Source organism: Akebia trifoliata, chromosome 1 (assembly GCF_017979445.1).
Source record: "Akebia trifoliata isolate Shusen 1 chromosome 1, ASM1797944v1, whole genome shotgun sequence".
Lineage (NCBI taxonomy): Eukaryota > Viridiplantae > Streptophyta > Magnoliopsida > Ranunculales > Lardizabalaceae > Akebia > Akebia trifoliata.
Genome location: NC_141375.1, coordinates 16,909,065 through 16,926,401, shown reverse-complemented (window position 1 = coordinate 16,926,401; position 17,337 = coordinate 16,909,065). Strand labels below are relative to the sequence as shown.

Below are 17,337 nucleotides of genomic sequence, written 5' to 3'. Positions count from 1 at the left end.
ATTTATGTTTTTTCCTTAGTTTTTAATTTTTTTTAGGGGTACATACGTTGATCTTTGACAAGTTTTTGTAAAAACTAAAAAATAAAAATAAAAAAAGAAAATTTTTTTTTGGCGCTATTAACAACAGCAACAACTCACGTTTAATTCAATTTTACGGGTGGTGTGTTTTAAGAAAAAAATTTGTTTTTATATTCAAATCCTTAATGTGGTGTGCTGTTAGCGTTTTTTTATTTTCCCTTTTTGTATCTTCTTCTCCAAAGAAGAAGAAGGGGACAACAAGAAGGAGACTTTTCTTCGCAGACACACAAATTGAAGAAAACTCTCTCTCTTTCTCTCTCTCTCTCTCTCTCCTCTCTCTCTCTCTCTCTCTTTGATAAAGAATCCATGGGGAATCTCTGTTCCTGCATCTCTCCCAAAGAGGTGAAGAAGAAGAACAAATCTTCGAAGCGTTTCTCGAACACTCCGCCTGATATCAACTCTAGCAATCGATGGAACAAGAACCGATCTTCCAAGAAAGAAACCCTAGACAACTCTGTGATTCAAGAGCAAGCAATCGCTGCTACACTTCTCTTTCAACATCACCAACAAAATGGTACTACTCTACCCTTTGATCGATCCAGTTCTCTAAGGGATCCAGCTCCAACTACAAAGAAGTATTCTTTGCCGAGAAGTTCTAGTTCTAGGGATCGGTCTCTCACCGATCCTCTTGTTCAACCTCATCAACTTGTTAATCAGGAACTAAGGATTGATGATCTGGAGACCAACCATTTTGTCCTTGTTCATGGAGGTGGTTTTGGTGCTTGGTGTTGGTATAAAACCATAGCACATCTAGAAGAAGGTGGATTCAAAGTTGATGCCGTAGACCTAACTGGTTCGGGCATTAATTCATTTGATACAAACAACATAACAAATCTAGGTCAATATGTAGAGCCACTTACTAATTTCCTTGAAAAGCTTGGACACGGGGAGAAGGTGATTTTGGTGGGGCACGATTTTGGTGGTACATGCATATCATATGTTATGGAGTTGTTTCCATCCAAGATAGCAAAAGCTGTTTTTATTGCCGCACCAATGTTAGCAAGTAGACAGAGTACCCTTGATATGTTCTCCCAACAGGCAGTTTCAAATGATCTGATGCAGCAAGCTAAGAATTTTTGTATGCAAACGGGAACGATCATCCTCTAACTGCTATTGATCTGGACAAATCATTGCTGAGAGACTTATTATTTAATCAAACTCCTGCCAAGGATGTTGCACTTGCTTCAGTGTCGATGAGGCCGATCCCCTTTGCACCGGTTCTCAAGAAGCTCTATCTCTCTCTGATGAGAACTATGGCTCTGTCAAAAGGTTTTATATAGAGACTCCAGAAGATGATGCCATACCACTCTCTCTTCAGCAGAGCATGATAAATTCAAACCCTCCTGAACGTGTCTTCCGACTAAAAGGCTCTGATCACTCCCCTTTCTTCTCAAAGCTCCAAGGCCTACACAAGCTCTTGGTCGAGATCGCAAAGATTGAGGCCTCGCTAACGTGATCAAATAACTGGTTCATACATACACACATGCATATGAAATGTGCGTGTAAAAGGTAATAAAATTCATGTTCTATGATTATGCATGCAATCAGTAGGCATCCATGCATGTGTGATTCTTTTTTCACAATTTTTGGAATAACAAAGGGTAGTTCTTTAAAAAGAAAGAAAAAAAGAAATGAAATGAAATAAGACATGTAGTTGAATTTCGCTCAGCATTCATACATAAATGTGCTTGTTCTTTATTTTTATTTTTTTTCATTTGTGTTTTGCTAAAAATAAAAATAAAAACATTTAAAAAAAAAAAAAAGAAACTGGGTTTGATTTCAAAAATCAACCATAGGGGAAAATATTGGTCGAGTCAACTCAGTTGAACTCATGTTGCATCACGCAACATGTGCGGTTTGATATTAACATATTGTTTTATTATTTTCACAATATACGTTGCTTTAATACCTCGATGTTGAATGTGATGAGTCGGGTCAACTCAGTTGGATCTCATACAATTCAATATTTATTCTCAATGCATTCCTTTTATGCTTCATGCTAATGCTTCATGTGATATTTTTTCTTGTTCTATGACGTTGAATGCTTTGAGACGAGTTAACTCAATAAATCCAAATTTGATTAGGGTGCATGGTCTCGATTGATATGATTATATCCCATGGATATCTCGATTGCTCGAACCATTAAGTCTAACATGTTGATTGTGTGATTCTAATTAATTGATTGGTTCTGACTCGATTGATTGATTTTAAGTTCTTCTAATTTGCATGCTATGATTTTGATCTTAGTAATCTTCCAATGTTTGTACTCACTATGTTAGTAGCCCATTGATAATCTGATCTGGCCCATATGCCATTTATATAAAAAATGTCCCGGGCACACCTCACCCTATTTTGCACACACCACGTGCACGTTTACTATTTTGTGCACTTACACGTCCCATATAGCCAACGTGGCACTAATGCGTGGCCCGGTCTCTTCGAAAATGCGATGTCATTCATGAAAGCCACAACTCTAGTCCCATACCTTAGGGTATATCAAACTGGGACATCAATATCGTCTGATCAGGTGATTTCGAGAAGTATATTGATGCACCCAGGCTGGAGCGACCTGAGCCTTTGACCTATTGTGAGCCACACAGTCACATGTCCCGATTGTCAACGTAGTACTAGTATGTGGTCGGTCCCCTCGGGGGATTCCAAACCATTTATGAAAGCTACAACTCTTGACTCGTACCCATAGGTATATAAAAGATAATCTAAGTATATCAATTGCATTTCTTGATCAAAACCGGTGCCTAAGCGAGATCTTGCCTCGCTGTACCCTACTGTACGAGGGGGACTGACTACGTCTATTCTAGACGAGAGGTATTTAAGTGGGCCCTTGCTCAGCATCGTGCACCACCTCTCAACTGGAGATCAAACTGGCTATTTTTGACTTTAGAGAAGTGAGTTGAGGTTTTAGATTATCACCTATACGGTATATCAAATCAAGTCACCACATATCGAGATGTATATAGGTGTATTTGGACAAGGGTGGCCAGATAAAATGCATTGCACGTAGTAAGCCTAGAGTCTAGAAGTCTTCTTAGAGGTCACGACCTGAACTGACTATGGGTGTTTCCAGGTTGCTTTATTCAATCCAACCAACAGGTAAGTGGGCGGACCGATCCAGAATAATCAATCAAAATCCGCAATATCGGTCCGACCCAATCGGTGAAATGTACCGATTAATTTGAACCACTTAAACCAGCTGACCCAATTGACAAATGGATCAAACTGATCAATACCAAATCAGTTGGACTAATTGGTTTCACTTTTAAAGATCCAGACCATTTTATATAGAAAGATTCGATCTTAGGATCAAAATAATTTGTCTGATCAAAGGTTCAATCCCAATCAAGGGTAGATCTGCGTCTAACCTTTCTCACTTTCTTGGTCACCATAGACTTATAGTGCATTTGGATTCGATATTTTCCACCGAACTTGGGCTATTATATATCGAAATTTTAATCATGTGGTTAAGAGTCAAACATTTAAAATCAATGGTTAACTTTGGTTTACTTCCAATCAGGTGATAATTGGTTCCAAACGTTCTAAACCTCCATCTGTACCACTTTGGGTCCGTGAAAAAAGTCGTCTTTCCAGAGTACCATTGCCAAGTAGTCAGTCTTTACCACGGGAAGAAACGAATACCATGGATGAAACTGTACTCCGTCAGATTTTAGAATCTTTTCAAGCACAGATTATTGTTTCTGTCCAAACACAAATTGAATCCCTAAAAATTAAAAAGGGAAAAGATAAAGCTATAGAACCTCAGGATGTGTTTGACCTCGTTGAAAACCAAGAAGATGATCACTTACACGTCGACCCTGTCCTAGCTCATCGAATAAATCAGGTTGAAACTGCTTTAAAGAATATCAAAGACACTGATGATCTTACTCTTGGATTAGGGGCAATGACCTTGTTTCCCACGGTCTGTCTGCCAGAGAAGTTCACAATGCCAGATATGGAGAAGTTTGATGATATTGGATGTCCTAGGACTCACTTAAAAGTATATGTCGGCATAATACAATCTCAGGGTCTAAGTGAAGAATAGATGGCTCAACTTTTCAAAGAATCCTGACAGGTCCTGCACTACATTGGTTAATGTCATTGGACTCATCTCGGGTAAGAACATGGCATGAATTGATGAAAGAATTTATTGGTCGATATTCATTCAACACGGATATTGAACTCACAAGAAGAAACTTAGAAACTATTAAACAGAAATCCGGGGAAACTTTCACTGAGTTCATTACTTGATGGAGAGCTAAAGCCGCTCAATTGTGGAACTGACCTCAAGAGAAGGAACAAGTCAAGATTATCCTCAGGAATCTCACTCCAAATTATGTCAAGTACTTGATGCCTCAGTACCTTCCTACTTTTCAATCCCTCCTTGAAGCTGAAAATCAAGTTGAGGATGCTTACTCTTCGGGACTTTTTGGTAACCCGTCTGAGTCAAAATCCAAACATTTCAAACCGAATGTCAATTCCTTACAAGTGGCCAACACCTCCTTCGCACTAACTCCTCAAGCTATTCAGCCTTCACAAACCAAGCCTAGGAGACAGTTTGCCAATCTTGGAATGTCCCTTAGTGTTGCTTATCAAAAATTGATGAAAAGAGGATTGCTGATACCTTCACAACCTAAGCCTTTGCCTAATCCTCTTCCCCCAAACATGGATAATGGGCAATTCTGTGAATTCCATCAGATGCCTGGTCATGTTCTTGACAGGTGTATTACTCTCCGACATGCTATCCAATACCTTATTGAGCAAGGAAAAGTCACCATATCCACTCCTTCTACTCCCAATGTTAAAACTAACCCTTTGCCTACCTTTCAAAATCAACCCCCTCCTACTCTTAACCTAATATCAATATCCAAATCCGAATAAGTTGACCCAGTTTCCTTCATTCACCCAATCGGTCTTAACAGTGCATTTGTTCCATACTAGAATGAGTTCAACTACCCTAAGGCAGTGACAAAACTGAATAACAGAGAAATTATTGAAGCAACGGGTTGTCCCGCATATGACAGGCTTGAATCGGAATATGAAGAGACAGTAAAAGCAGGCAAGTTCAAGTCATTCCTCGAAGATAACCGAAGTGGCATAGATTCTAAAATTGTGTCCCTCCATTCAGAATGATGTCATCTTTTAAGTCTTCTTAATTTTTTTTAGCTTTAGTTGCGTTAGTCTTTGAATTCAGTTAGTCATCTTTATTTTTGGGTTTTAGTAAGGTTTGTCAGTCTATGTTCTTTTCAATTCCAATAAATAAAGAAGCTTTTGATTATCATGTGTGCAATAATGATTTGAATATAAGATTTAATATGAGAAATGACTTAAAGCTCACTAACTGAACTTAATAAATATTGGAATGAAAGAGTACACTCAAGAAGTGCAAATAGGTAATACATTATCCTCAAGAGAACATGAGAGAATAGTAAACTTACTTGAGAAATTCAACAATATTTTTTTGCATGATCTCATAAGGATATATGGATGGATTACATAAAAACATAGATCAAGACATAAAGTCAATAGTGATTTCAAGGTCAAATATTATTGGTAAAAAATGATATAGCTGAAAGCATCGATAAAGACGCTAAGACCTACAGTGGATTTACCATGTTTTTCACTCAAAAGATAAGTGTTTTCATTCATAAGAGAATAAAAGATTTTCTCAAAGTTTTAGAAGAGTTGAATAGTCAGAAAACTCGATTATACTCGATTTCACAAAAAAAGACTGAAGAATATTTATTCTCAAAAGAAGACCTTACTCTACAGAGCAATCCAGATACCAAATTCATAAATCTTGACCAAATTAATTAGTATTTCACCAAAGGAGGCCTTATTTGGTCGAACTATTTTCCTGTTTTACCAAGAAAAAGATAACCTTTCTAACCCTTTGAAACCTTTAAAAAATCAATAGCCTTTTTTTTCTAAACCACACCAACCAACCTTGGGAGGTAAATCTGTATGATCTATATTTTGACCTGATTCCAAAAGAAAAAATAAATATATTTTGGGTACGTAGGCAACCTGAGAAGTTACTTCAGGCCCGGTCATAAAAAAAATGTATTCTCTTAAGGAAAGTGTCATTCAAAAGGAAAATCCCCTGTTAAGGTTCAAAAGAAGAGAATGCCAAACTAATGGCATTTAAAAATAAGAAAGAAAAGAATGCCAAACTAGGGGCATTAGAAAAAAGAGTCAAAAGGATTTACAGAAAATAATATTAGACTAGGGACATTTTGGGAAGTCGAGCCTTTTACCCTTTCTTTCTAAACCATATCCTAAGCCCACCTATTAAGTCCTCCTGAATGTTAATTGATTCGGATAAAGTGCAGGGAACCAAAAAGTTGTCGAGTTGGTCATTCAAGATCATCAAGAAAAAAGAGAAGTCCGTTAAGTCAAAAATCTGAAAATGCGAGTTAGGCAAAATTTAGGGCATAACCATAAAAAAGAAAGCCTGCTAAGTTGAAAATCTGAAAAGACGACCTAGGCAAAAATCAAGGCATTATCAGAAAAATAAAAACAAAGCCCGCTAGATTGAAAATCTAAAGAGGCGATTTAGGCAAAAATTAGGGCATCATCAAATGGGAGGAAAGATCCCATCAAAAAGAAGAATTCAGAAGGAAAGTTTGTGCAGAAACTAGAAAATACAGAATCATTCAAGCCACAATATTCATTTTTCAGCTAAGAGCTCACATCCGACGAAGACAATGTTAAAGTCGAAAAAATTAAAAGTCATCTTGAACAGTGTAGGATCTTCAAAAGTATGTTTACTTGTTCAAGTGTTCGCTAATGGAAGATGTAGAATCATCAACCACTTTGAAGAGAAAGATCTTCTATTCTAATATTTATCAAGATTTTTTAAGTTCAGCTCAAGTATTTCTTAAAAATAATGATCAATTCTTTATTGCACATATGATAATCTTAAGAGTCTTAAATTTAAGAGAATGTCAGTTCTTCTATCTGTCATAAATCAGAGTCCATATTTTTCAAACGTAATCCATTCTATCAGTCTCGTAGTCAAGTTCCAGTTAAAGCCAACCTTGAAACTAGGGGCATTCTTTGAAAGTCATTTAATTCCAAAGTTTTGTTCTTAATCACATAATAAAAATGAAAATCTTACTTAAAAGTCCGATGAAGTCCAATGATAATTATGAATCCAAATGCATGATAAGCCAATAAAGGCCCGATCTTTCAAACTTTGAGCTCGATTTTGAATCATAGAATGAATTAATAGGATTGTTTAACTTCCTATAAATCTAAGCCCGAGAAACATGGATTAGTAAGTTCGAGTCCGAGAAACGAGACTCAAACTTTTTAAATCATAGAATGAGTAGGTTTTTTGAAGTGCCTACAAACCTTAGTTCGAGTCTGAGAAATGAGACTTTAACTTTTAGAATCATAGAATGAATAGGCTTTTTGAAGTGCTTACAAACCTTAGTTCGAGTCTAAGAAACGAGACTTTAACTTTTAGAATCATAGAATGAATAAGCTTTTTGAAGTGCTTACAAACCTTAGTTCGAGTCTAAGAAACGAGACTTTAACTTTTAGAATCATAGAATGAATAGGCTTTTTGAAGTGCCTACAAACCTAAGTTCGAGTCCGGGAAACGAGACTCCAACTTTTTGAATCATAGAATGAATAAGCTTTTTGAAGTGCCTACAAACTTAAGTTCGAGTCCGAGAAACGAGACTCCAACTTTTTGAATCATAGAATGAGTAGGTTTTTTGAAGTGCCTACAAACCTAGGTTCGAGTCCGAGAAGGGGGACTCCAACTTTTTGAATCGTAGAATGAATAGGTTTTTTGAAGAGCCTATAAACCATAGTTTGAGTCCAAGAAACAAGACTCCAACTTTGTTTGAATCATATTGAATTAACAGGATTGTTTAAATTCTTTAGCCCGAGAAGCGTGGCTACAATAGGCTCGAGTCCGATATACGAGACTCAAATTTTTTCGAACTCTAAAAAGGAATTTCAAATAGGATTTAACGAAGTTTCTACAATGTTATGACTCCAATTACCACATTGTTAAACATTGCCATAATTGCTTTCGTTGCATAATCATATTTCAATTTTGAATCATTATTGTCAGTGAGAGAAGATCTCTACGACCTAACACATTTTTACTCAGTAAACATCACACCTTTGCACACACGTGCACTTTTTCATTAGTCAAGGAGAATTCTTTAAAATTTAAGGATCTGATACTGTCAATGAGAGTTCTCGCTCAATGACTGACAACCTTTTAGTTCGGGAAGAGTTTTACACTCAAGGATCCAAACGTCCAAACGAATTGCTAAATCAGGCTGCAAAATGAACTGTCACTAGCTTTAGCATTCGGATATCGTACTATCTACCAAAATAGATTTGCTATCTATTTTGCTTCAACCCTCTGCCAAAGAGGGGCATCTGTAGACACCTCATTTTTGCACTCGCCTGATTAATCAACTCGTCAATCCAATTGCAACAGTTCCCAATGATAGATTATTATTCCAATGCTTTATTTTGTTACCAGATATGTTTCAGAAATCCGAATGAGGTATCTCGAACTGACAAAACTGTAGAAACCACGCTACGCCCAAAACACGACTCTAGAACATAGAAATCATTATTTTTCAGACAAAAAGAAGTTTCACGATAAAAATCACTAAAAATTGACCAAATTACCAAAACACCCCTAATATCAAAATAACTCTAGAGCCTAAGTTGCGATTAGGAAAACTTATTCAAACACATAAAACAATAAATCGAAACCAAATAAATCATTTTGTCAATTTTCAGAGAATTTAATAAAATTACGAAAATGCCCCTCAAAAAGTTCACAATCATTTCACACAAAAAATTTCATCAATGACACAAACCAATATTTCCATTGAATTCCTTACGAAAAATTATTTCTAAAACATCCTAGAACATCGAAAATCGTCTTAAAACACGAAAAGTCCTCTCCAGGGATAAAACGGTAATTTCACAATTTTCATAATTAAAAATTTCGAAATTAATAAATAAAATATTAAATAATTAAAGTGAAACATTAATGAAATTAATTTAAAATTTTAAACTAAAAAAATCAATCAATCAGGCTCTATGATAAAATTATTGAGGGTTCGCAAGATATTTCTTTAAGGGCCCCTCCATTTGGGGGTCCAAAGAATTAAAGATATAATAAATGGGGGTTCTCCAAAAAATTAAAGTCAATCAAGCAAGACTCAAGTCAAAATTAAAGTCAATCAAGCAAGACTCAAGTCAAAATTAAAGTCAATTAAGCAAGACTAAAGTCAAGGTATTAAAGTCAATCAATTAAGACTAAAGTCAAAATCTTAAAGTTAGTCAAATAAGACCAAAAGTCAAAATCCTAATAGAGTTCTAATTAAATAATAACTCTACTTAATAGAATTCTAACTAAAATATAACTCTACCTAAAATAATTCTAATTAAAATACAACTCTACCTAAAACAATTCTAACTGAAATACAACTCTAACTAAAAGAATTATAATCAAACACTAATTCTATCTAAATCAACCCTTAAAAAATCTATAAATAGAGGTCCTCACACCCTATTTTCGTATCAAATCATAAATCCTAAGAGAAGTAGGTCAAAAAGCCTCCTTAGCCTCCCATAAACCCTAGTTTTGAAGACCCAACTCCTTACCTAACACCCATACTTCGATTTTAGCTTGAAAAATACCTAGAAGTCCTTCAAAAACCCCCCAAAATCAATAGAAAAAAATTTGAAAAATCCAGATCTAAGAAAGAGATACCTTGCCTAGGAAATCAGAAATCAGATCCGGATAACAGAACGAAGCGAGAAGTACTATATAAGGAGTTACTCAATCAATCTGAGGGAACGATAAAGTTGTCTTCGAAAAGGTATAATTTCTTAATTTTTTTTATTATCTAGGTTTTTTTAGCAATGTAATTTATTTGAGAAATTAGTAGAGACCGGCTTTGGCCGGGCGGGGTTGGTGCCTAACACCTTCCAACCCACCTCGTAACGTGATCCCCAGACCCTTTTTTCTTTCGTAGATTAGTAATGTTTGTCTTTTTTAGAGTCAGTTTGGTTCCTAGACCGTAATAACTAGGTGGCGACTCCCAAACCTCAAGGGTCAAAAGTGGATCTGTGCATCCCGCGGATTGAGGACACGTCGTTGGTTGGTGATCAGGTTTGATGTGTTCATTCCTGACACTTGAAATAACGATCTGAAACCGTAGAACTACTAAGCATCAGGGCTTATATATATTGAGGGTGGGGTGGCTTGGAAGTGAGGCTATGCTTGCAAGTGCACATGTGCATTTTTATTCATTGCTTTTCATCGACCCCCTTACAAATATCATAATGAAGCAAAACACTAACGTAAGTAAATATTACAATGTGATCATCGGAATGAAAACTCAAGATAGAAAAACACACAAACAACAACCAAAACACAACATTAGTAAAAGAAAAATCTATTTTTTTTTTCAAAATGATCGAGTTTGTCACGAGGGATGAACCAAAGTTCCCCAGTGGAGTCACTAGCTGTAGCTACGTGGTTTTCGTCATTAGGACGACCACATCTACTATGATTTGGAGTCGCCACCATTCAATTTGTAAGTGGGTGTGAATGGTCACCCGATGTATATTTTTTAAAAATGTACGACATTTTTGGCATTAGTGGCTCGCGACGGATAAAGAACTAATTGAACCTAGGGATTCGGGTAAGCAGCTCAGTTGGAGAAAAGGAAAGGTGTTAGGTACCTTTTTCTCCCCTCCAAATGGCGGTAACCTCAACACAATTCGGTCATTTTGATTTTAAAGAATAATTGGAAAATAAAGTGCTATGTGTGTGCATTTTGTACCCTAGATAGGGATTCATTTTTAGCTTGATCATAGGGTCATTTCATTGATGGAAATGACCCTTATGAACCTTTAGCCTTGGGGTCTACTCATTTAAAATAAAAATAAAAGAGAATGAGGAGATATTAGAAGAGGGACAATGAGAGGATAGAGAGAGAGGAGGGTGTGCTTCGAACCCACCTTGTACTCTTGATCTTCTTTTTTTGAATTATCTTGAGTACTTAGTGAGTTAAGAGTAAAACTTCCTTTTTTTAGAATATACTATGAGAAAGTAGTGAAGAGGAGTAGAGAGAGTAGATTTTTTTTTCTTAGGGAGACTTGGTGAAACTTGATAATACTTAGTAACCTTTTTGGGAGGAGGGAAGGGGTATTTATAGGAGTTGGGAGGAGGTTTGGAGGTATAATGGGGTTTAATTTTGAAAAAAATGATAATGGCATAGATTTTAGGGGTAGAAGGTTTGAAATTTAGAGTGAGAGTAAGGGTATTTATGTAATGATGAAAGTAGATTGTGTTTTAACCCAAATGGTTTAGATCTTACCCAAATCCATTTGGGTAGAGTGTTTGGTGGGGTGAGATGAGTGATAGTTGATGGGAGAATGGGGGGGTGTAAGGTGTTAGGTGTTTGATTAAGTGTTGGGTTGATGGAAGAGGTAAGGCGTTTTAGATTTGGAGGGAAGGGTAGTGTAAGAGATTGGTTGATTAGATTTTGGGAGGATAAAAGGGGGAATGACATGTGGCATGAGTGATGAGATGAAATTGGTTGATTGGTTGATAGTAGTTGTTTGATTAGAGAGAAGGGTATGGGTTAGTTGATTGATGATGGGTTGAGGTGATTTTGTGGGAGTGTTTTAAGGAATGATGGGTGTAGATGTGGGTTGTGGTGTAGGTGGTTGTTGATGTTAGAGGATGATGATAGGTTAGGGTATGTTGGGTATGGGTTGTGATGTTGGTGGTTAGAGAATGGGGATAGGTTAAGTTAGGGTAGGGTATGGGTTGAAGTGATTTTGGAAGGAAGTGATGTGGGTTAGATGGATGTTTTAGAGAATGATGATGGTAGTAAATGATTAGATAAGGGAAGTGAAGGGTGGTGATGACATGTGTCATCTTGTGATGTAGAGAGGGTGATTGGTTGATGTGGGTAAGGGTTGTGGGTTAGATAATGAATAAGGTATGGATAGTGGTTTGTGAATTTTTGATACATTAGGCTTGGGCTTGAGCTTTTTAGAGAGTTGTAGGTTATTTTGATTTGGAGGGGATGGGATTTTTGAAGGTGGGTTTATTTTATGGTTTAGGTAACATGGGATTGATTTTATGTTAGGGGTAAAGTAAGAAATGAATTTAGGAAAGAGTTGAGGGCTCGTGGGCCTTAGGTGGGTTTAGGGTATTTACGAATTTTGAGACGGAGCAGTGGAGGATAGATGAAGGGTAGGTATCCCAAGTCTCACATTTTTAACTTTTTAATTTTTCTGTGTTTTTTTACAATTATCGATTTGATCAAAAATGCCACGTGTTTGGCAAATCGGGCTTTTTAGGCCCATTAGTGAGTTTCATCGATTGTTCGGTCATTCTCGAATACAGAGGCGGAGCGGTGATGTTGAACACGTGTGGGATGGGTCCTATCCCTTCTGGTGGGTCCCTTAGACCATTGGGAGGTCTTAGGGCCTTGATTTACTCGAGGTTGCCATTTTTTTAACATTTTGGGCCTTAGAGACCCGTTGGCCTATTTTGTTGGAAAATCGATATTTCGAAGGGAGCAGGGTAAAAGGGCGGATGTCGAATCCTTTTAGGGGACCTACTAAACCATTGAGAAGTGTTAGAGGCTTCGATTTGACAAAAATGTTATATTTTTAGTACTTCGGGCTTTCGAGGCCCGTTGGCCAATTTTATTAGAAAATTACTATTTTTGGGCCCTTTCGAGTGAGGGCCTGTTCAAATTGGGGTGTCTACAGGTAGATAGTGCGATATCCGAATACCAAAGCTAGTGACAATTCATTTTTCAGCCTGATTTAACAATTCGTCGGGACGTTCGGATCCTTGAGCGTAAAATTCTCCTCGAACTAAAAATTGTCAGATCCTTAAGCTTGAACTCTCACTGATAATGTCCTATATTTATCTTGATCCATTAATATTTGTGAATCGAAAAATCGATCGGTTATATTACGAATAAATTCAAAAACATGTGATCAATGATTAAGTCAAAATTATAAGATAAATATTGAAGGTTTTTTACAAAGCATGGTTTATCTTGAACTAATAAAAGTATAAACCATCAGAACTAATGTTTCGAGGCAACTCCTAAACCCGTGTAGATGAGCTCAAACCTCCTCAAAGGTTTCGAGGCTGCATATATACATTAAGCCCATGGCCTTACAACGCCTTCCAAAAGAGGGCACATAGTGGGCTCTCATAAGTCCCAATTCCCAATGCTCCAACCTAATTGGAGAGTCAACTCCCTTATGAAATCTCAAGAATGCCCTTTTCAAAAAGTGTGGTCAAACCAAAAAGGCACTTTCTTTTTTGGTAAAAATCCATAAACTTGAGAGAACTTCCAATCCTACCCTTAAAAAGTAAGAATCTTTAAGTAAATACATGGAGTTCTCCCATTAGTCCATTTCAAATATATGTATTCTCCTTAGTTTTATGAGTTATTTAGAAGTAAACCAAGGTCTAGTTTTTACCTACCATTCCACTTTTACACATTCCACTCCCCTACTCACCCTCCCAAAAACATTTTTGTACTCTTACCTCTATTTACCAAACAACCAAAGATCAAAAATGCTTTTAGGGTTTATTCTCACAAATTTCACCTTTATCCTCATAAAAATGAAAATTTCAAAAATAAATAACCTAAACCTCATGTCATTTCTCTTTACTTTTAGGGTTGGATCACTTTATCTCCAAAAGTTATCTAAATACTCTATAAATAACCTTATTTCCTATTAACAATTCATGTTTTTCAACTCCCATCTCTCAATCTAAAACTTTACCAAAATCCCTACTCTACCACTCTTAACTCAACCTCTACTCAAAAACTTTTATTTATCTCTCAACTCTCAACTCTCAACCAACAACCCTTATCTTCTCTAACCATCTACCCTCAATTAAAACTCTCAATCTTTAAGTTACTTGTTTCAAGACTCAATATCATTTGAGAAATCAAGGGATAAGGTGGGTGTAGATTAGGATTTTTATTTGAACACTTGTATCTTCTATTCCTAACCTTTTATTTACTTTTATGTTCTAAAAAGTCTTTAGGGTGTTATATGCATCATCTCCTAACTCTATTAGGTTGGACTTTGGTTTGGCTGAAAAGGTGGGAGTTGAAGCCATCTTCCCCTTATGACATATCTCATGCATCATATTGTACACGATGCACCTATTCACCTATGATTGGCAATGATGAAGAAATGTGGTACATTTTATTGGGGTTGAAACACTAAGTTTCTAGCCTTGCATATATACATTAAGGTTGTGTCATTAAAAAAACTCCATCATGGAATCTCTCTAAAAATCTCAAACCAGCATTCCTACTCATAAAAAATAATGTAGGCTAAATGGGTCATCATTTTTTATAGGATGTTCCTAATGTCTTATATTGACATCAGACCCCTCTTCAAAGGTATGTTTACACATATTGCACACACCATCTCTAAACACGTACTTTCATGCATTTTTTATTTTCTTAAGTTTTTCAAAAATTAGCCAAGTTTCAAGGTGACCACCTTTGGTGGAGAGGATGGGGTGCCTAACACCTTCCCCATCCTCTAATCAGACCTCCCTACTTAGATCATATGTAGACCATGCCTTATCCATATATGAGAGTCGCTACAATGATAAAATAATTTTCAAAACCACTTCAGGTGCCCATTCATACCCATTTTCAAAAAAGAATGGTGGCGACTCCCAAACAACGTAGTATTGAGGTTCAATGATGAATATCTCATGTTTATACTTGACTCGGACTTCTGAAAAATCTTCAAACTTAATAGCCCGAATATAGCACAGAGGGCTTATGTAAAGGCGAGCCAGGATAAGTGTCGATGGTTCTTTGGAGCTACTAGTAACATTGGATGGATGCCTTTTCTCAATGAAATTAAAGAAGTTGTTGGAATTCCATCCATGAAAGGTGATTTATTGTAGTCAAATAATTGTTCCGCCAGATAAATTCAACTGGTGGAATCATCGCCATCAAATCGTGGAAAGTTAATTTTAATCATCCTTGGTTGGTTAACATGGTATCGAGTGGGCTTTTCTCTCCTCCATGTCTCCAAGTTCATATCTCCACGTGCTTTGGCCTAATCCGTCTCACACGTGCAAGGGCATGTTGAGTTTAGTCCTATATCGGAAACTCATTACCTTCTCTCTCTCTCCTTATATGCTCCTGGCCCTCTCCACTCATTGCTAATTGGTCTCGAGTTGGACACCCAAATTTATCACAATATCAGAGCGCTAGGTTCATATAGGTCATGGGTTCGAATCTTTTCCACCCTTATGCGTGAGAAGGAGTGTTGGATTGCAACAACTTGATTGAATTTTTATTGATTTTTGATACCTTTAAAGAACTAGGATCATCAGCTAAGGTGTGTGTCCCATTCTTAGAGAATAGGATGGTGTCCTGTTGTGCTGAAATTTCCCATTAGGCTCTTTACACATAAGTTGGTTGTCAAGTACATGGTTGTCACCCCCCCCCCCCCCCCCCCCCCCCCCCCCCCCCCGCCCCCCATCACCCCCTTGAGTCAACTTGAATGGATTGAACAACCATGCAAAAGAATGTCCATTTATTATATAGTTGAATTTAAACATACAAGACAATAAATTTCACCTTTCCTTATCAACTGTCCAAACTTCTTTTCAGTTCACATTTAAAGTTGCTAGATTTTCATACTTTTTTCTTATGACAGACACATATCACATATTTAATGCACCAAATCTTAAGATAAGAATTCATAATCTCTCTATTGATTTAAGTTTTGCAAGTAGTAATGCCATTTCTATATACAGAATTCCATGTAATATTGTAAACAAACTATCAATATTCTCTATTGTTCATGTTCTCAAGAACTACGTACCTTTGTAGGAACCACATTTCTCAACATAGTATTTTAATAATACAGAACCTCTTCTAACCTTTGAATTCTCATTCCCACAGTACATATATTAAGCCTGATGTGTAGTGTAGGCTCTATCATTTGGCAGACCTTTAAAAAGGCCACCCCTAAGTATCCAAATAGGACCCTGAATTTCACCCGTTTAGAACTCAAAATCAGGATATGGACACAACACATTACCCATTAGGAGCCACTGAATACTTCCATCAGTTCGATATCATGTATTCCCATCGCTACCAATTCAAATTACAAAGAAGAACAACAATGTTCTCTATTAACTTATTGATCTAATATGCTATGACACTTCAATTGTTCTATATAATGTAACTCCACATCATGAAATAGCCCTGTACTACAAATTTTCATTCCATTTATCAATTTGTCCAAATGTTTTTTCAGTTCTCCATCTAAAGTTGCAAGAATTTCATTTTCTTGCTTATTGACAACTAAGTCCCCTTTCTTTTTCACCTCTCGACGATACCTTTCTGCTTCCTTCTTTGAGCTTTTCAATGTCTTAATGATGCAGCTCCGCGATTTCTTAACAATGCAAGCTTATTTTCTGCAGCGTCTAATGAAGTAATTGATAAACATTGTAATATGTCCCATAAACACCTCATCTTGATGGGCTAATTTGCCTGAAAATGGCCAAAAAAATTTCGTGCTTTGGTCTCCTAAATAATTTTTCCCGATGGGTTCTTTGAGACCTTAGGAATTATAATAAATATCATAGAGTTTTTTAGTGGTCGATCATCTATGTATTCTGCCCATGGTTTTAAAATTTGTCCAAGACCGAACGTATCATCCGAGTTAACTCAATATTGGAGTTGAACAAAACCAACTCACAGGTTACTTTTTTGACTGAGATTTAATACCTCATGGTCAATTTTTTGATTTTTTGAATGAGACGTCTCAAATGTATCAGAAAACTCGTCCGAGATGACTCAATATTGGGCCTGGACGAGACAAGACGTGAAACCAAGTTTTAAAACCATGATTCTGCCTTCTATTACAGACTTTTATATCAATTAAATTCCAAATATGGGCAGAGTCATCCTTCACATATATAATTGGATCTTCTTTATAACCTTAGATAAGACTAGCACCCAATTCATTATTGATTAGCTGGCCTACAAATTAAGAAGTAGACTTCAATAATTCTTGAAAGTTTTGTTTAGCTTGGCTATAAAAACCTAGATTTGAAGAATTCTAGGAAGTTTTCAATAAAATCAACATAAGGAGAGATGGGATATTTCCCAACTAGGAATTGGATTTTATAATGGAGAGGCTTAGGATACCCCTCCA

General features: G+C 36.5%; 1 pseudogene; it reads left to right on the top strand.

The window, feature by feature from the left end:
• Positions 1-322: 322 nt before the first annotated feature.
• On the top strand, positions 323-1,556 carry LOC147410785 (putative methylesterase 11, chloroplastic pseudogene; annotated as a pseudogene).
• Positions 1,557-17,337: the final 15,781 nt, after the last annotated feature.